Here is a 17,038-nt window from a genome sequence, read left to right on the forward strand (position 1 = left end):
GTGACCTGGGTTCTAATCTCATTTTTTTGTATAAGGTTATTCGTTAAGCACTGATTCTGGGTCAAGCCCTGTTCTGAATCCTGGGGTAGATACAAGTCATTCAGGGCAGACATACATGGAGCTTACAGTCTGTCGGAGGGCAAACACTCTGCAGCACAGAGAAGCTAATTGACTACCCCAAGGTCACACAGCAGACAACTGATGGCGCTGGGATTGAAACTTGGGCCCTCTGACTCTCAGGCTTGTGCTTTTTTCACTAGGCTATGCTGCTTCCTGGTTCTTCCACTTGCCTGCAATGTGACAAGTCACTTTACTTTTGTGCCTCAGTTTCCTCACCTGTAAAAAGGGTGTTCAACCTGCTCTTCCTCTCCATTAGATTATGAGCACGCTGTGGGACACAGACTGGTTTGATCTGATGATCTTTATCTTCCCCCAGCTCTTTATTCAGGCCTTGCCAAATAGTAATCAATCACTGGTATTTATTGAGCTCTTATTGTGTGCAGAGCACTGTACTAAGTGCTTGGAAGGGCTCTGTAGACTTAGTAGACACATTTACAGAAGCAGCGTGGCTCAGTGGAAAGAGCCCAGGCTTTGGAGTCAGAGGTCATGGGTTCAAATCCCGGCTCCGCCAAATGTCAGCTGTGTGACTTTGGGCAAGTCACTTAACTTCTCTGTGCCTCAGTTACCTCATCTGTAAAATGGGGATGAAGACTGTACTTCCCAAGCGCTTAGTACAGTGCTCTGCACATAGTAAGCGCTCAATAAATACGATTGATTGATTGATTGATTGAAGACTGTGAGCCCCATGTGGGACAACCTGATCACCTTGTATCGCCCCCAGCGCTTAGAACAGTGCTTTGGACATAGTAAGTGCTTAACAAATACCATTATTATTATTATTATTATTTAGACTGTAAGCTCATCCTCTAGACTGTAAGCTCATTATGGGTAGAGTATGTGTCTGTTATACTGTTCAGCTCGAGGCTCTGAAGAAGAGGTCTGGATAATAATAATGGCATTTATTAAGCGCTTACTATGTGCAAAGCACTGTTCTAAGCGCTGGGGAGGTTACAAGGTGATCAAGTTGTCCCACAGGGGGCTCACAGTCTTCATCCCCATTTTGCAGATGAGAGAACTGAGGCCCAGAGAAGTGAAGTGATTCACCCAAAGTCACACAGCTGACAAGTGGCAGAGCCAGGATTCGAACCCATGACCTCTGACTCCAAAGCCCGGGCTCTTTCCACTGAGCCACGCTGCTTCCCTTTTGGATACTTTCTCAATGGCTTTTGGAGCCTTCATTGGATTCCCTACTGAATCCTCCCCCCGAGAAAGGAAAATCTCCCTTAGCTCCCACTCAAACCCGGGGTTGGATTTGAGGAGAAGCTTGGTGCGTTTCCCCACCCCTTTTTCTAAAGAAGGGGAGAGAAATTAGGTGTTTGGTCCGATAATGAGTGTTTATTTTATTTCAAAATGAAATGTCTCTATTTCTTCTTGTTGGCAATTAGCAGGTTGCTTGGGAGTTCTGACTTCAGGGAGAGCTAATGGGGGTCTTTGTGGGAGAGAAGGGGTCTGTGCTGGAATGGCTGATCATTGAAATGTGCCAGTTGTCAGGTTCTTTCAATCAGTCACTCAATCGCTGGTCTTTATCAAGTGCTTACCCTGTGCAGAGCACTTATTTTAAAGATTTAGCAGTCATGAGCTCTGCTGTTAAGGAGTTTTTAATCTAAATGGGATGAGCTTTGGTGACTGGGATTGTGTTTAATTTAGGGTGCTCTGCCCCATAAATCCTCAGTAAAGAGCATTGATTGATTTTATTAGACCTGATTCCCACCTGCATACTCTTTCTCAGACCTTAGTACAGTACTGTGCACATAATAAGGGACATTTAAAAAATTTTTTTATGGTATTTAAGTACTTATTATGAGCCAGGCACTAGAGTAAGCACTGAGGTAGATACAAACTAATCCAGTTGACACAGAACCTGTTCCTCATAGGCCTTGCAATCTTTATCCCCATTTTACAGATGAGGTAACCGAAGCCCAGAGGTGTTAAGTTACTTGCCGAAGGTCACACAGCAGAGATGTGGCAGAGCCCGGGATTAGAACCCAGGTCTTCTAACTCCCAGACCTGTGTTCTATCCAGTAGGTCATACTGCTTCTCCCTTCCAATTGCTCAGGCCCTGGGTTTCTCAAAATAGTTTTGCCTCTGGAAGAAAATAAAAGGCGTTTAAGGTGCGTGGAAAACAACCTGAGCCCCAGGATATTGGGGTTCAAATCCTTAGGTCTGCCGTTGGCCTGCTGGGTGACCCTGGGCAAGCCACTGAACCCTCTCTGGTCCTCTGGCCATCTGTAAAGTGGGGCTAAGATAGCCGGCTTCCCTACAACTTAGGTGGTAAGCCCCTTGTGGGCCAGGGACTAAATACCATCAGCCTGTACTGTAGCTCCACAGTGTTTGATATCTTGTCCTGTCTTACCTTATGTTGTCGAGTTGCCTCCGATCCAAATTGATTCATTCATTCATTCAATCGTATTTATTGAGTGCTTACTGTGTGCAGAGCACTGTACTAAGCCCTTGGGAAGTACAAGTCGGCAACGTATAGAGACGGTCCCTACCCAACAATGGGCTCACCAGGGACACATCTCTTCCAGAGTGCCCCGCCTTCATCTGTAATCATTTTGGTAGTGTATCCATAGAGTTTTCTCGGGAAAAGTATGGAAGTGGTTTACCATCGCCTTCTTCTGCACAGTAAACTTCAGTCACAACCCTTGACTCCTTTATGCAGCTGCTGCTGCCCAGCAGGGGTGAATTTTGACTTGGGGGCATACTGTCTTCTAGTTGCTAGCCACTGCCCAAGCTAGAAATGGAATAGATATGCCTCTGCTTGACTCTTCCTCCCATAGCCGAGACTGGTGGTGTACTGGAAGCCAGGTGCGATCCTGAGAGGAGTGTTTGCTATCTAGTAAGGACCTTAATAAAACCCCTAATTCTAGAATCCAGAGCCCTCTAGGCTGTAAGCTCAATGTAGGCAGGGAACGTTTCTACCGACTCTGCTACACTGAGCTTTCCCAAGCGCTTAGTACAGTGCTCTGGTACAGTAACATGTCTGCTAATTGTGTTTCACTGTTCTCTCCCAAGTTCCGCACATAGTAAGTTCTCAATAAATACCATTGATTGACTGAGCACTTAATGTGTGCACATCTTGTGTTCTCTCGTTCATTCATTCAATGATATTTATTGAGCACTTGCTGTGTGCAAAGTACTGTACTTGGCGCTTGGGAGACTTCTCAGCTACAAGGCAAGGGTCTGCAGGAATAGAGTCTGTTCATTTAGTTGTGTCTATTGAGTGCTTATTATTGCAGAGAACTGTAAGAAGTGCTTGGGATAGTACAATACAACAATAAACATAAAAATTCCCTGCCCACAATGAGCATGCAGTCTGTAGACTTTAAGCTTCTTGAGTAATGGTGCCCCACAGCTCTTATAAACATATCCATAATTTATTTATTTATATCACTGTCCATCTCCCCCTCTAGACTATAAGCTCCTTCAGGGATTGTACCCCACAGCACTTACGTCCCTATCCGAAATTTATTTATGTCAATGTCCTTCTCCTCCTCTAGGCTGTGAGCTCCTTATAGAGAGTCATTCATTCAATCGTATTTATTGAGCGCTTACTGTGTGCAGAGCACTGTACTAAGTGCTTATATCTACCAACTCTGTTGTGCTGAACTTTCCCAAGCTCTTGGTACAGTGCACTGCACATAATAAATGCTGAATAAATACCACTGATTGATTGAAGAAGGGAAATGCTAGCTAACTGGAAAAAGGGAAATTTTTTAAAAAGTGAGAAAAGCAAGCGCAGGAATTTTAGACCACCTAGACTGACTCCAATCCCTGGGAAAGAGGCTGGGATTCTAGGTAAGGATTCCCTCTGAGGCATTTGCAGCTATGTGAAATGACTCACAAGGAAACCTATTTCACCACCCTACCTCCTGAGTAAGAAATGTTTCCTAATACAGTATTCCTTTGGTTTTGGGGACCTTCCCTCAGCTGTGTGACTCTTTAGTGTTCCTCATTGTCCAATATGTTGCTATTGGAACAGGTCCAATCCAATAGGATCTTGATTTTTAATAATAATAATGGTCTTTATTAAGTGCTTACTATGTGCTAAGCACTGTTCGAAGTGCTGGGGTAGATACAAGTTAATCAGGTTGGACACAGTCCCTGTCCCACATGGGCTCATAATCTTAACCCCCACTTTACAGATGAGATAAATGAGGCCCAGAGAAGTGAAGCAACTTGCCCAAATTCACACAGCAGATATGTGGAAGAGCAGGGATTAGAACCCGGGTCCTTCTGAATCCCAGGCCCTGAGCTCTATCCGCTAAATCATGCTTCTTCTCTAAACCATGCTGCTTCTTTCTCGCTCTCTATCCCCAAATTCCTTCCTTAGGGTCAGATCTCAATTCACAGAACCGAAAAGTCATCAGTGCAACTGATGGAGGAGATTAAAAACAACAACACAAAGATACACAAAGGAGTCATTTTATCACTAGAACTGCAGATGTTTTATAGGACAAAAAGGGTTTTTGTGTCTTCCTGGTGTCAGATGAGTTCACAGCTTTTTTAAGACCCATGTTCACTCCCAGCCCCCTAATTGATCTCACTTGTGGAGACTGTCTCCTGGGTACAGAACACCGTACCAAGGGCTTAGTATGGAACTCTGCACACAGTAAGCGTTCAATAAATACAGTGGATTTATTGACTGGGTGTCCCCAAGTTCACACAAGTCGGGCCAGAAGCGGAGAGAAGTGGCAGGCTTTGTTGTCCAGGGAGAGCTCAAGGAATTACACGCATCAGGGTTTCTCAGAAAGAGACAAGTGTGTTAAGTCTTGGGCTGAGGTTTCCTCAAACATGTGGGTGCGAGTTCTTTGTGGGTAACTGGGATTGTTTGCTTGTTGAATGGTATCTGTTGAGCGTTTACTATGTGTCAAGCACTGTTCTTACTGACGGGATAGATACAGGTCCCTGTTCCACATGGGGTTTACAGTCTAAGAAGAGAAGCAGCATGGCCCAGTGGAAAGAGCCCGGGCTTGGGAGTCAGAGGTCATGGGTTCTAATCCCAACTCTGCCATTAGTCAGCTGTGTGACTTTGGGCAAGTCACTTAACTTCTCTCTGCTTCAGTTACCTCATCTGTAAAATAGGGATTAAGACTGTGAGCCCCACGTGGGGCAACCTGATCACCTTGTATCCCCCCAGTGCTTAGGACAGTGCTTGACACATAGTAAGCACTTAACAAATACCTTCATTATTATTACAAGGGAGGGAGTAGGATTTAATCCCCATTTTACAGTTGAGGAAATGGAGGCTCAGAGAAGTCATATGACTTGCCCAAGGTCACACAGCAAGCAATTGGAAGAGCTGGAATTAGAACACAGGTCTTTTGACTCCCAGGACCATGATTTATCTGCTAAGCCTCGCTGCTTCAAGGAAAAAGGCGCCAAACCTTAAATTATGAACCCCATGCTATCAGCTACTCTCCTGAATAACCTTGGAGTGAAAAAAAAAAAAAACAAATGAGTAGCAAAGGATTTTAATTTTGCTCAATTCACTCCTTTTGCGGCTTCCCTTGGGAGGTCAAGCTAATAGTTTATTGGTACAATCAGTCCTGCCAGGACATGTATTTTCGCTACGTGTTTGGGATAGAATGCACGGGGGGAATTAGGGAGCGTTTATTTCCGACCACGGACATCTGTCCGGATCCAGTCCATTGTGTTGGGAGAGAAGGCTGTGCAGTGTGGTGGAGTGTGAATCCTCCTTAGAGAAGCAGTGTGGCCTAGTGGATAGAGCCCAGGCCTGGGAGTCAGAAGGTCATGGGTTCTAATCCCGCCTCTCCACTTATCTGCTGTGTGATCTTGGGGAAGTCACCTCACTTGGTGTAGTGGATAGAGCACAGACATGGGAGTTAGAAAGTCATGGGTTCTAATCCTAGCTCCACCACTTGTCTGTTGTATGGTCTTGAGCAAGTCACTTAACTTCTCTGTGCCTCAATTTACCTTATCTATAAAATGGGGATGAAGACTGTGAGCCCCACACAGGACAGGGACTGTGTTCAACCCAATTTGCTTGTATACATCCCGGTACTTAGTATAGTGCCTGGCACATAGTAAGCACTTAACAAATACCACAGTTGCTAACATTATTATTCTCTGGGCCTCAGTTACCTCACTTGTAAAAATGGGGATTAAGACTGGGGGCCCCATATCAATCAATCAATCATATTTATTGAGCACTTACTGTGTGCAGAGCACTGTACTAAGCGCTTGGGAAGTACAAGTTGGCAACATATAGAGACAGTCCCTACCCAACAGTGGGTTCACAGTCTAAAAGGGGGAGACAGAGAACAAAACCAAACATACTAACAAAATAAAATAAATAGAATAGATATGTACAAGTAAAATAGAGTAATAAATATGTACAAACATATATACATATATACATATATATATATATGAAACAGGGACTGTGTCCAACTTGATTAGCTAGTATCTACTCCAATCAATCAATCAATCATATTTATTGAGCACTTACTGTGTGCGGAGCACTGTACTAAGTGCTTGGGAAGTACAAGTTGGCAACATACTCCAGTGCTTAGTACAGTGTCTGGTACATAGTAAGCGCTTAAGAAATACCACTGAAAAAAGTTTGGTGTTCTTCAAGAAGTCGATGCCCAGGAGAAGTGGGTGAATGGACAGGCAAGTTGATTGAACTGCTTCACAGGCCACACCAAGATGACTGCCTAATTCAGTTCACACCAGCCGGCTCAGGGCTGCTCTTCTGGTTCCCAACCCTCACCTTGGGTTTGGTGTTTTGAATATGTGAGTTGAATGGGAGAGGTGAATTGAGGAGAATGCCAAGGTCACAGATTTATCGAGAGGGGGAGGAAAGCAGTGGTGTCCATAGTGATGGGAAAGACAAGCAGGAGGACAGGGTTTGGGTGGGAAGATGAGGAGTTCCCATTTTGAACCTGTGAAGTTTGAGGTTTACATGACGGTGTATACATATATAATAATGATGTTATTCGTCAAGCACTTACTACGTGCCAATATTTGTAATTTATTTATATTATTGTCTGTCTCCCCTTCTAGAGTGTAAGCTTGGTATGGTCAGGGAATGTGTCTATTTATTGTTATATTGTACTCCCCCAAGTGCTTAGTACAGTACTCTGCACACAGTAAGCGCTCAATAAATACAGTTGAATGAAAGGTATCAGCAGAATACCCAGTATGTCCCGAGGCAAGAGGAAACATGAGACTGCAGGAAATAAAGAGGTCAGGGCTGGAGAGATAGATTTGGGAATCATTCGAGGAGAGAAGTGAAGTGCCATTAAAAAAAATGATCCCTTTAGCTCTACAGGCTATTAATTTATATTAATGTTTGTCTTCCCTTCTAGTCCGTAAGCTCACTATGGGTGGGGATTGTGTCTGTTCATTGTTGTACTGTACTCTCTCCCAAGCGGTTAGCACAGTGCTCTGCACACAGTAAGTGCTCATTAAAGATGATTGACTGACTGACTGGCTGTTTTAACACCAGCCTGTCCCCTTGTGTGACTTCTTCATGAAGGGAAACTCTTTGGAGAGAGATCTCACCTCACCAATTCCAGCACGGCAACTCCAATTGACGTAATCTTAGGCCTTGCCTTCCCTCTCTTAATTTCAGGCATTGATACAGGAAGTTTCTAGATTGTATACTCATTATGATCAGGGAACGTGGCTGCTAATTCTGTACTGTTCTCTCCCAAGTGCATAGTACAGTGCTCTGCGCATAGTAAGTTCTCAAAAAATGCCACTGATTGATTGAAAGCAAGGTCTGGGATTGAAGAATAGATTGGACTTTTCGAGGCAGGTAGTGGTGAATTGGGAACTAATAGCAAAGTTGATTCGGTTCCCATGCCTCAAAGCATGAGCTTGGGAGTCAGAGGACATGGGTTCTAATCCCAGCTTCTCCTCATGTCTGCTGTGGGACCTTGGGCAAGTCGCTTCACTTCTCAAGGCCTCATGCTTTGTAAAATGGAGATCAAGACTGGGAGACCCATGTAGGCCAGTACTGTGTCCAACCTGATTATCTTGCATCTACCCCAGTGCTTAGTACAGTGCTTGACATATAGTATTATTATTATTAAGTGCCATTGACTCATTTCCAATTCATAGCAACTCCATGGACATACTTTCTCCAGAACATCCTGTCCTCTGCCATAATCCACAATCTTTCTAACGGTTCTTCCGTTATCATTGTTGTGGTTTCTATCCATCTACCTGCCCGTCTGCCTCTTCCATGTTTTCCCTGGACTTTTCCTAGCATTAGTGTCTTCTCCAGAGAATTAGTCCTCCTAGTTATGTGTCCAAAATATGCTAATCTAAGTCAAGTCACTTGGCCTTCCAAAGACCACTTTGGGTAAATTTGCTCTAAGATCCATTTGTCTTTCAGGCAGTTGATGGTATTCACAAAAGCCTACTCCAACACCACATTTCAAAAGAATAGATATCCTTTCTATCCTGTTATTTCACTGTGCAGCTTTCGGATCCATACACTGTCACTGAAAACACCATAGAGTTGACCATTTGTATATCTGTGGCAATAATTACATCAGCACATTTCATGACTTTTTCCAGTCTCTTCATAGCAAGTCTTCCTAACATTAATCTTTGGCATATTTCTTGGCATCAATTTCCTTCATTATTGATTATCAGAGATATATAGTAAGCACTTGACAAATACCACAAAAATAATAGCTCCCAGAGACCTGTTGACCCATTTCCTATGGCACTCCCTAGCTTAGCACAAGATTGGGTTGGATCCATTGGCATGTCTGGATCTCACTGATGCCAAATCCAGGATTTTTATTTAGCCTCATATCCCATAGAAAGCACAGTGTCTGGTGAGCTCATCTCCAGTATGGATGTCTTTTCCCAGCTTGGGATCATGGGAACAAGACTCTGAATTCTTTTCAATCAATTGTATTTATTGAGCACTTTCTATGTGCAAGGCACTGTACTAAGCTCTTGGAAGAATGCAATATAACAGATGGTAGACACATTCCTTGCGCACAACGAGCTTACAGTCTAGAAGGGAAGACAGACTTTAATATAAATGAATAAAGTAAGGATATGTTCATAAGTTCTCTGAGGGGGTGGTGAATAAAGGGAACAAATCAGGGCAACACAGAAAGGAGTGGGAGAAGGGAAATAATAATTGTGGCATTTGTTAAGTGCTTACTTTGTGCCAGGCACTGTACTAAGCACTGGGGTGGATGAAAACAAATTTGGTTGGACACAGTCCCTGTCCCATCTGGGACTTAGAGTCACAATCCCCATTTTACGGATGAGGTAACTGAGGCTCAGAGAAGTAAAGTGACTTGCCAAGACCACACAGCAGACAAGTGGTGGAGTCAGGATTAGAACCCATGACCTTCTGACTCCGAGGCCAGTGCTCTATCTTCTATACCATGCTTCTCCCTCAGTGCTGCATTAAGTGCCCTTGATGACATAGGGTAAAAAATACTGACAATTGCATTATTTGTTAAGTGCTTACTATGTGGCAGACACTGTACTAAGCGCTGGGGTTTATACAAGCTCATCAATTTGGACACAGTCCCTGCCCCATATGGGTTCACAGCCTAAATAGGAGGGAGAACAGGTGTTGATCCCCCCATTTTTCAGAGGAGGAAATAGAGGCCTAGAGAAGTGAAGTGAGTTATCCAAGGTCACATAGCAGGCAAGTGGAAAGGCCAGGATCTGAGCCAAGCCGGGTTGATAGCCTGCCATCTTTTACCACCTTCTTCCCTCCCAAGTCTACAGCCGCCCCAAGATTCTTCCGAGTTTCTTGGATCAGCCAACTGCATTCCTCTTTGGTGACACTTGCACTGTGTCATTTATTCTCCCGAGCACTTGCGTAACGAGCAGTTGAGTAAACTGAGACCAGGGTGGTGCCACTTGTGGGAAGAGGCGGTGACCCATCCCTTCTCACTCACCTGATGGAGAGTCCTTGAGGCAAATAAATCTCAATATAATAATCATACTATTAATCATGCTATTTGTTAAGTCCTGATTCTAGCACTGTGCTAAACACTTGGGTAGAGGAAAGCTAATCAGGTTGGACACAGTCCCTGTTCCACTTGGGGCTCACAGCTAAGTAGGGAGGAGAACAGGTACTGAATCCCCATTATGCAGAGGAGGAGACTGAGGCACAGAAAAGTGAAGTGTGGCTTCAATGTGGCCCAGTTCTAAGCGCTGTTCTAAGCGCTGGGTAGTGTGTGTGTGTATGTGTTTGTACATATTTATTACTCTATTTATTTTACTTGTACCGATCTATTTATTTTATTTTGTTAGTATGTTTGGCTTTGTTCCCTGTCTCCCCCTTTTAGACTGTGAGCCCACTGTTGGGTAGGGACTGTCTCTATATGTTGCCAACTTGCACTGCCCAAGCGCTTAGTACAGTGCTCTGCACACAGTAAGCATTCAATAAATACGATTGATGATGATGATGATGATGATTACGGTTCTGGGAGTCAGAAGAACCTAGATTCTAATCCCGGCTCTTCCACTTGTCTGCTGTGTGACCTTGGGCAAGTCACTTCACTTCTCTATGCCTCAGTTACTTCATCTGTAAAATGGAGATTAAAAGTGTGAGCCTCACATGGGGCAGGGGACTGTGTCCAACCTGATGAACTTTATCCACTCAAGCACTTAGAACAGTGCTTGGCAAATAGTAAGTCCTTAATGGGTACCAAAGTTATTATTGTTATTAAGTGACTCGCTCGAGGTCACACAACAGGCCAGTGGTGGAGTGGGATTAGAACCCACGTCCTGTGCTATTTCCACTAGACCAGGCTGCTTACTCAGAACCATTGGAAGGGTCCCAGAGACCACCAGAAGACCCCCAGGGTTGCCCCTCTCAGTTGGGCCACTTGTCTCTGAGTCTCAGAGCAGATTGTTCTGAAACCATCCTGGAGTTTGGAGCATCACTCTCCCAAGCGCTTAGTACAGTGCTCTGCACACAGTAAGCGCTCAATAAATACGATTGAATGAATGAATGAATGTTACCTGGTCCTCGCTAGATTGTAAGATACTCAAGGCCAGTCAATCAATCGTGTTTTTTGAGCATTTACTGTGTGCAGACCACTGTTCTAAGTGCTTGGGAGAGTACAGTGCAATAGTGTAACAGACACATTCCCTGCCCACGATGAGCTTATAGTCTAGTGGTGTTTTCACTCACTTAATCAGCCATGTGTATTGAGCACTTACTCTGTGCAGAACACTGTTCTAAGTGCTTGGGAAAGTACTGGACAGCAAAATTAGCAGACATGCTCCTTGCCCATAATGAGCTTACACTCTGTGAGAAGCAGAGGGACCTAGTAGAAAGAGCATGGGCCTAGGTGTCCGAAAACCTGGATTCTAACCCTAGCTCCACCAATTGCCTGTGCCTCAGTTACCTCATCTGTAAAATGGAGATTTTACTCCTGTTTACTTGGATTCCTCCTGCTTAGACTGTGAGCCCCATGTGGGACAAGGACTGTGTCCCATCTGATTAGCTTGTATCTACCCTAGTGCTCAGAACGGTGCTTGGCACAGAGTAACTGCTTAACAAGTACCATAATTATCATTACTGGGCCCTCCCAGCACCTTAGTAAAGTACTCTGAACACAGTAAGGACTAAATAAATACCTCATCATCATCATCAATCATATTTATTGAGCGCTTACTGTCTGCAGAGCACTGTACTAAGCGCTTGGGAAGTACAAGTTGGCAACATATAGAGACAGTCCCTACCCAACAGTGGGCTCACAGTCTAAAATACCTCATCTATAAAATAGGGATTAAGATTGTGAGCCCCATGTGGCACAAGTACTATATCCAACCTGATTACCTTGTACCTACCCCAGTGCTTAGTACAGTGCCCAGCGCTTAGAACAGTGCTTTGCACATAGTAAGCGCTTAATAAATGCCATCATTATTATTATTACAATGCCTGGCACGTAGTGAACGTTTAACAAATACCATAAACAATTAATACTATTGATTAATTGGTTCTCTGGATGATGAGAAGCAGCGTGGCTCAGTGGAAAGAGCACAGGCTTTGGAGTCAGAGGTCATGGGTTCAAATCCCAGCTCCGCCAATTGTCAGCTGTGTGACTTTGGGGGCAAGTCACTTAACTTCTCTGTGCCTCAGTTACCTCATCTGTAAAATGGGGATTAAGACTGTGAGCCCCCCATGGGACAACCTGATCACCTTGGAACTTCCCCATTGCTTAGAACAGTGCTTTGCACACAGTAAGCGCTTACTAAATACTATCATTATTATTATTATTATGACTTCTTGTCAGAGAGCCATCGGTAATCTTTTCTTTTTCTTTAAGTGGTTTTTGTTAAGTGCTTACTATATGCCAGGCACTGTACTAAACCGTCAGGTAGATACGAGTTAGGTTGAAGACAGTCCATGTCTGGACTCAGAGTCATAATCCCCATTTTACAGATCAGGTAACTGAGGGACAGAGAAGCTAAGTGATTTACCCAAGGTCAAGCATCAGACAAGTGGCGGAACCGTGATTAGGACCCAGGTCTTCTGATTCCCAGGCCTGTGCTCTTTCCACTAGGCCACACTTTTTCTCGTACCCTGCATGCTGAAAGAAGCCCCAGATACAAGCCGCTTTGGGCTAGTTGTCATTTTGCTCATTTAAATGTCCCAAAGCAACAAGCAGATGAAAATTACTGAGCGGAAAAGTGCTCCTTAAAGATAGGGCCTCAAGCCATTGGTCTAACAAGTCATGCTGGGGTTTGAAGTGGGAAAACCCCCGACGAGGACTTGTTCGTAATACTTCCTGCCTTCATCTAAATGGGAAATATCAAATCGCCAGATTCTAGGGGTGTCACAAACCACAATTATCGCTGCTTTTACCAAGCGGAAAGCCTGATTTTGTTTCTGTTCTCTTGGTGCAGTGTTCAGCTGTGTGGGTTTGATTGACCTACCGGCCTTTCCCAACAATTACATTTTCAAATGTAAACTCCAGAAGCGTAGGGCCTGACAGCTTCCAGGCCAGGATGCTGCCGTTGGCACAGAGGAGCTTAGAAGGTACGCTCAATCATATTTATTGAACTTTTACTGTGTGCAGAGCACTGTACTAAGCGTTTGGGAGAATACAGTACAATAAACAAATGTGTTGTCTGTTCACAATGAGCTTACAGTCTAATACTAATAATAAGTATGGTCCTTGTGAAGTGCTTACTATGTGCCAAGCGCTGTTCTAAGTGCTGGGGTAGACACAATGTAATCAGTTTGGACAGTGTCCCTGTCCCACATGGGGCTCACACTCTTAATCTTCATTTTACAGATGAAATAACTGAAGCACAGAGAAGTGAAATGATTTGCCCTTGGTCACATAGTAGACATGTGGCAGAGCTGGGATTAGAACCCAGGTCCTTCTGACTCTCAGGCCTGTGCTCTAGCCACTAAGCCACACTGCTATTTCTGTGGAAAGCAATTCCTTGAGGGCAGGGAACAAGTCTACCAACCCTGTTATACTGTACTCTCCAAAGCGCTTGGAACAGTGTCCAGCACACAATAAGGGTTCAATAAATACAACTGATTGATTATGGGGGGGATCTTTATTTCACCTCCAAACAAAAACCATACAAGAATCAGAGAAGGTTTGGTCACCCCCACATCAGCATGGCTCAGTGGAAAGAGCACGGGCTTTGGAGTCAGAAGTCATGGGTTCAAATCCCGGCTCCGCCACTTGTCAGCTGTGTGACTTTGGGCAAGTCACTCAACTTCTGTGTGCCTCAGTTACCTCATATGTAAAATGGGTATTAAGACTGTGAGCCCCCTGTGGGACAATCTGATCACTTTGTAACCTCCCCAGTGCTTAGAACAGTGCTTTGCACATAGTAAGTGCTTAATAAATGCCATCATTATTACTATTATTATTATCAGTCAATTGATCAGTTTATTGAGCACTTACTGTGTGCAGAGCACTGTACTAAGTGCTTGCGAGGGTTTGATATGACATTGGTACACATATTCCCTGCCCAAAGTGAGTTTACAGTCTTGGGGCTCTTAAGTCTAAAATAGAGTACTCCGTCTATCACCAGGTGGAAGAAACAGGAGTAGGGGTGGGTGGGGAGGAGAGAGGGAACTAACAGCATTTGAGAATTCTGATAGAGACACACATGATATTGTGAGTTAAGCTGCAAGTCAGTAGTAGTAGTATGATTAATTGTAAGCTCATTTTATTTGTGGTATTTGTTAAGCGCTTATTAGGTGCCAGGCACTGCACTAAGCAATGGGATAGATCCAAGCTAATCAGGTTGGACATAGTCCCTGTCTCATGTGCAGTTACAGTCTTAATCCCCATTTTACAGTAGGGCAAATAATAATGGTATCTGTTAAGCTCTTACTATGTGCAAAGCACTGTTCAAAGCGCTGGAGAGGTTACAGGGTGATCAGGTTGTGCCACGTGGGGCTCACAGTTTTTAATCCCCATTTTACAGATGAGGTAACTGAGGCACAGAGAAGTGAAGTGACTTGCCCAAAGTCACACAGCTGACAGCTGGCGGAGCCGGGATTTGAACCCATGACCTCTGACTCCAGAGCCCATGCTCTTTCCACTGAGCCACACTGCTTCACTTCTCTATTGAGAAGTGAGGTGGCTTGAACAAGTTCCCACAGCAGACAAGAGAAGGAGGTGGGATTAGAACCCAGATCCTTCTGACTCCCATGCTTGTGCTCTATCCATTAGGCAACTCTGCTTCTCATTAGCGGACAGGGAATTATCTACCAACTCTGTTGTACTCCCCCAAACACTGGGCGATGCTCTGCACACAGTAAGTAATCAATAATTATCATTGATTGATAGAAAGTAGTAGTAGCAAGTCTTATCTTGTCTTATGGCATTGAATCATTTCCACTCCATAGTGACACCACAGACACATCTCCCCCAGAACGCCCCGCTCTCCATCTGTAGTCATTCTGGTAGTGAATCCATAGAGTTTTCTTGGTAAAAATACAGAGATGGTTTACTTCTGCCTTCTTCTATGCAGTAAACTTTGAGTCTCCGCCTTGGACTCTCTCCCATGCTGCTGCTGCCCAGCATAGGTGAGTTTTGACTTGTAGCAGATTACCTTCCACTCGCTAGCCACTGGCCAAGCTAGGAATAGAATGGGTGTGACTCTACTTGACTGTCCCTCCCATAGCCGAGACTGGTAGAGTACTGGAAACTCTCCAAGTGTGACCCTGAGAGGGAAAGTAATTGAAAGTAGCCATCCTAAAATCCCATCTCCTCCTAAGGAGGCCTTTCCTCAAGTCTCAGTTCTCCTCTCCATTGACTATGTCCTTGCCTGTGTAACCCTTAAGCACTTGGATACTTACCCTAGCCCAACATTACTTACATACATATTCTTATACACTGCAATACTACTACACATCTTTAAATTATATATTATAAATTATTTATTCATTCACATCAATGTCTGTCTCCCCTTCTGGACTGTAAATTCATTATGGGCAGGGAATGTGTCTGCTAATTCTATTGTATTTTCTCCCAAGCGCTTAGTACAGTGCTCTCCACATTGTAAGTGCTCAATAAATACCATTGATTGATTGATTGATTTTACCCCTCCTTGCCTGTAATTTATTTTAAAGTCTGTCTCCCTTCATAGCTTGTAAACACTTTGTGGGTAGGATCGCACTTAACAACTCTATTAATAATGGTATTTGTTAATCACTTATTGTAAGCACTGTTCTAACTCTATGTATAATGAATGTTCCCAAGCACTTAATAGAGTGTCCCACACACAGTAAGTGCTCAATAAATACCTTTGATTGATCACTAAACGCTTGGGGGAGGAAACACAGACTGTCATTCTCCCCACCTTCGAAGTCTAATTGAAGGCACATCTCCTCCAAGAGGCCTTCCCTGATTAAGCCCTCAGTTTCTCTTCTCCCACTCCCTTCTGCATCACCCTTGCCCTGGGATTTGCTCCCTTTATTCACTCCCTCAGCACTTACGTCCATATTGTAGTTTATTTATGTTAATATCTCTCTCCCCTTCTAGATTGCAAGCTTGTTGTGGGCAAGGAATGTGTTTGCCACCTCTGTGATAGTGTACTTTCCCATGTGCTTAGTACAGTGCTCTGCACACATTAAGTGCTTAATAAATATGACTGATTGATTGACTCTTCCAAGTGCTTAGTGCAGTGCTCTGAACACAGTAACTACTCAATAAATGTCACTGATTGAGTGATTGAGAAACCAAATGAATAGGAAATCTAGGTGATTGTGTCAAGAGGGTATTTGACTTCAACCAAAAGGGAAGAGTAGAAAAAGCCTGGTACCTGGGAGTCGGGACTTGTCTGCTCTATTTATTTATTTATTTTATTTGTACATATTTATTCTATTTATTTTATTTTGTTAATATGTTTTGTTTTGTTCTCTGTCTCCCCCTTCAAGACTGTGAGCCCACTGTTGGGTAGGGACTGTCTCTATATGTTGCCAACTTGTACTTCCCAAGTGCTTGGTACAGTGCTCTGCACACAGTAAGCGCTCAATAAATACAGTTGAATGAATGAATGATCTTGGACAAGTCACTTCACTTCTCTGTGCCTCAGTTACCTCAACTTTAAAATGGGGACTCAATCTCTGCCTCTGCCCCAACTACTTAGAGAGGTAGCGTGGCTCAGTGGAAAGAGCATGGGCTTTGGAGTCAGAGGTTATGGGTTCAAATCCCGGCTCTGCCAATTGTCAGCTGTGTGACTTTGGGCAAGTAACTTAACTTCTCTGTGCCTCAGTTACCTCATCTGTAAAATGGGGATTAAAACTGTGAGCCCCCCATGGGACAACCTGATCACCTTGCAATCTCCCCAGAGCTTAGAACAGTGCTTTGCACATAGTAAGTGCTTAATAAATGCCATTATTATTATTATTGTTATTATTATTGCTTAGACTTGAGCCATACCTGGGACAAGGACAGTGTCTGACCTAAAT

The 17,038-nt window shown here is 43.9% G+C and overlaps 1 long non-coding RNA gene and 1 other non-coding gene across 2 annotated transcripts in view; both read right to left on the reverse strand.

Moving 5' to 3' along the window:
• The window catches only part of LOC119937868, a 66,507-nt gene that overhangs the window by 15,732 nt on the left and 33,737 nt on the right, over positions 1 to 17,038 (reverse strand). The gene's annotated exons all lie outside the window — the stretch shown is intronic.
• Positions 15,162 to 15,299, reverse strand: LOC119937889. Its single transcript, XR_005454261.1, has one exon. It is a non-coding gene; the product is annotated as a small nucleolar RNA SNORA7 (small nucleolar RNA).

The sequence above is a fragment of the Tachyglossus aculeatus genome, chromosome 15, assembly GCF_015852505.1.
Source record: "Tachyglossus aculeatus isolate mTacAcu1 chromosome 15, mTacAcu1.pri, whole genome shotgun sequence".
Classification (NCBI taxonomy): Eukaryota; Metazoa; Chordata; class Mammalia; order Monotremata; family Tachyglossidae; genus Tachyglossus; species Tachyglossus aculeatus.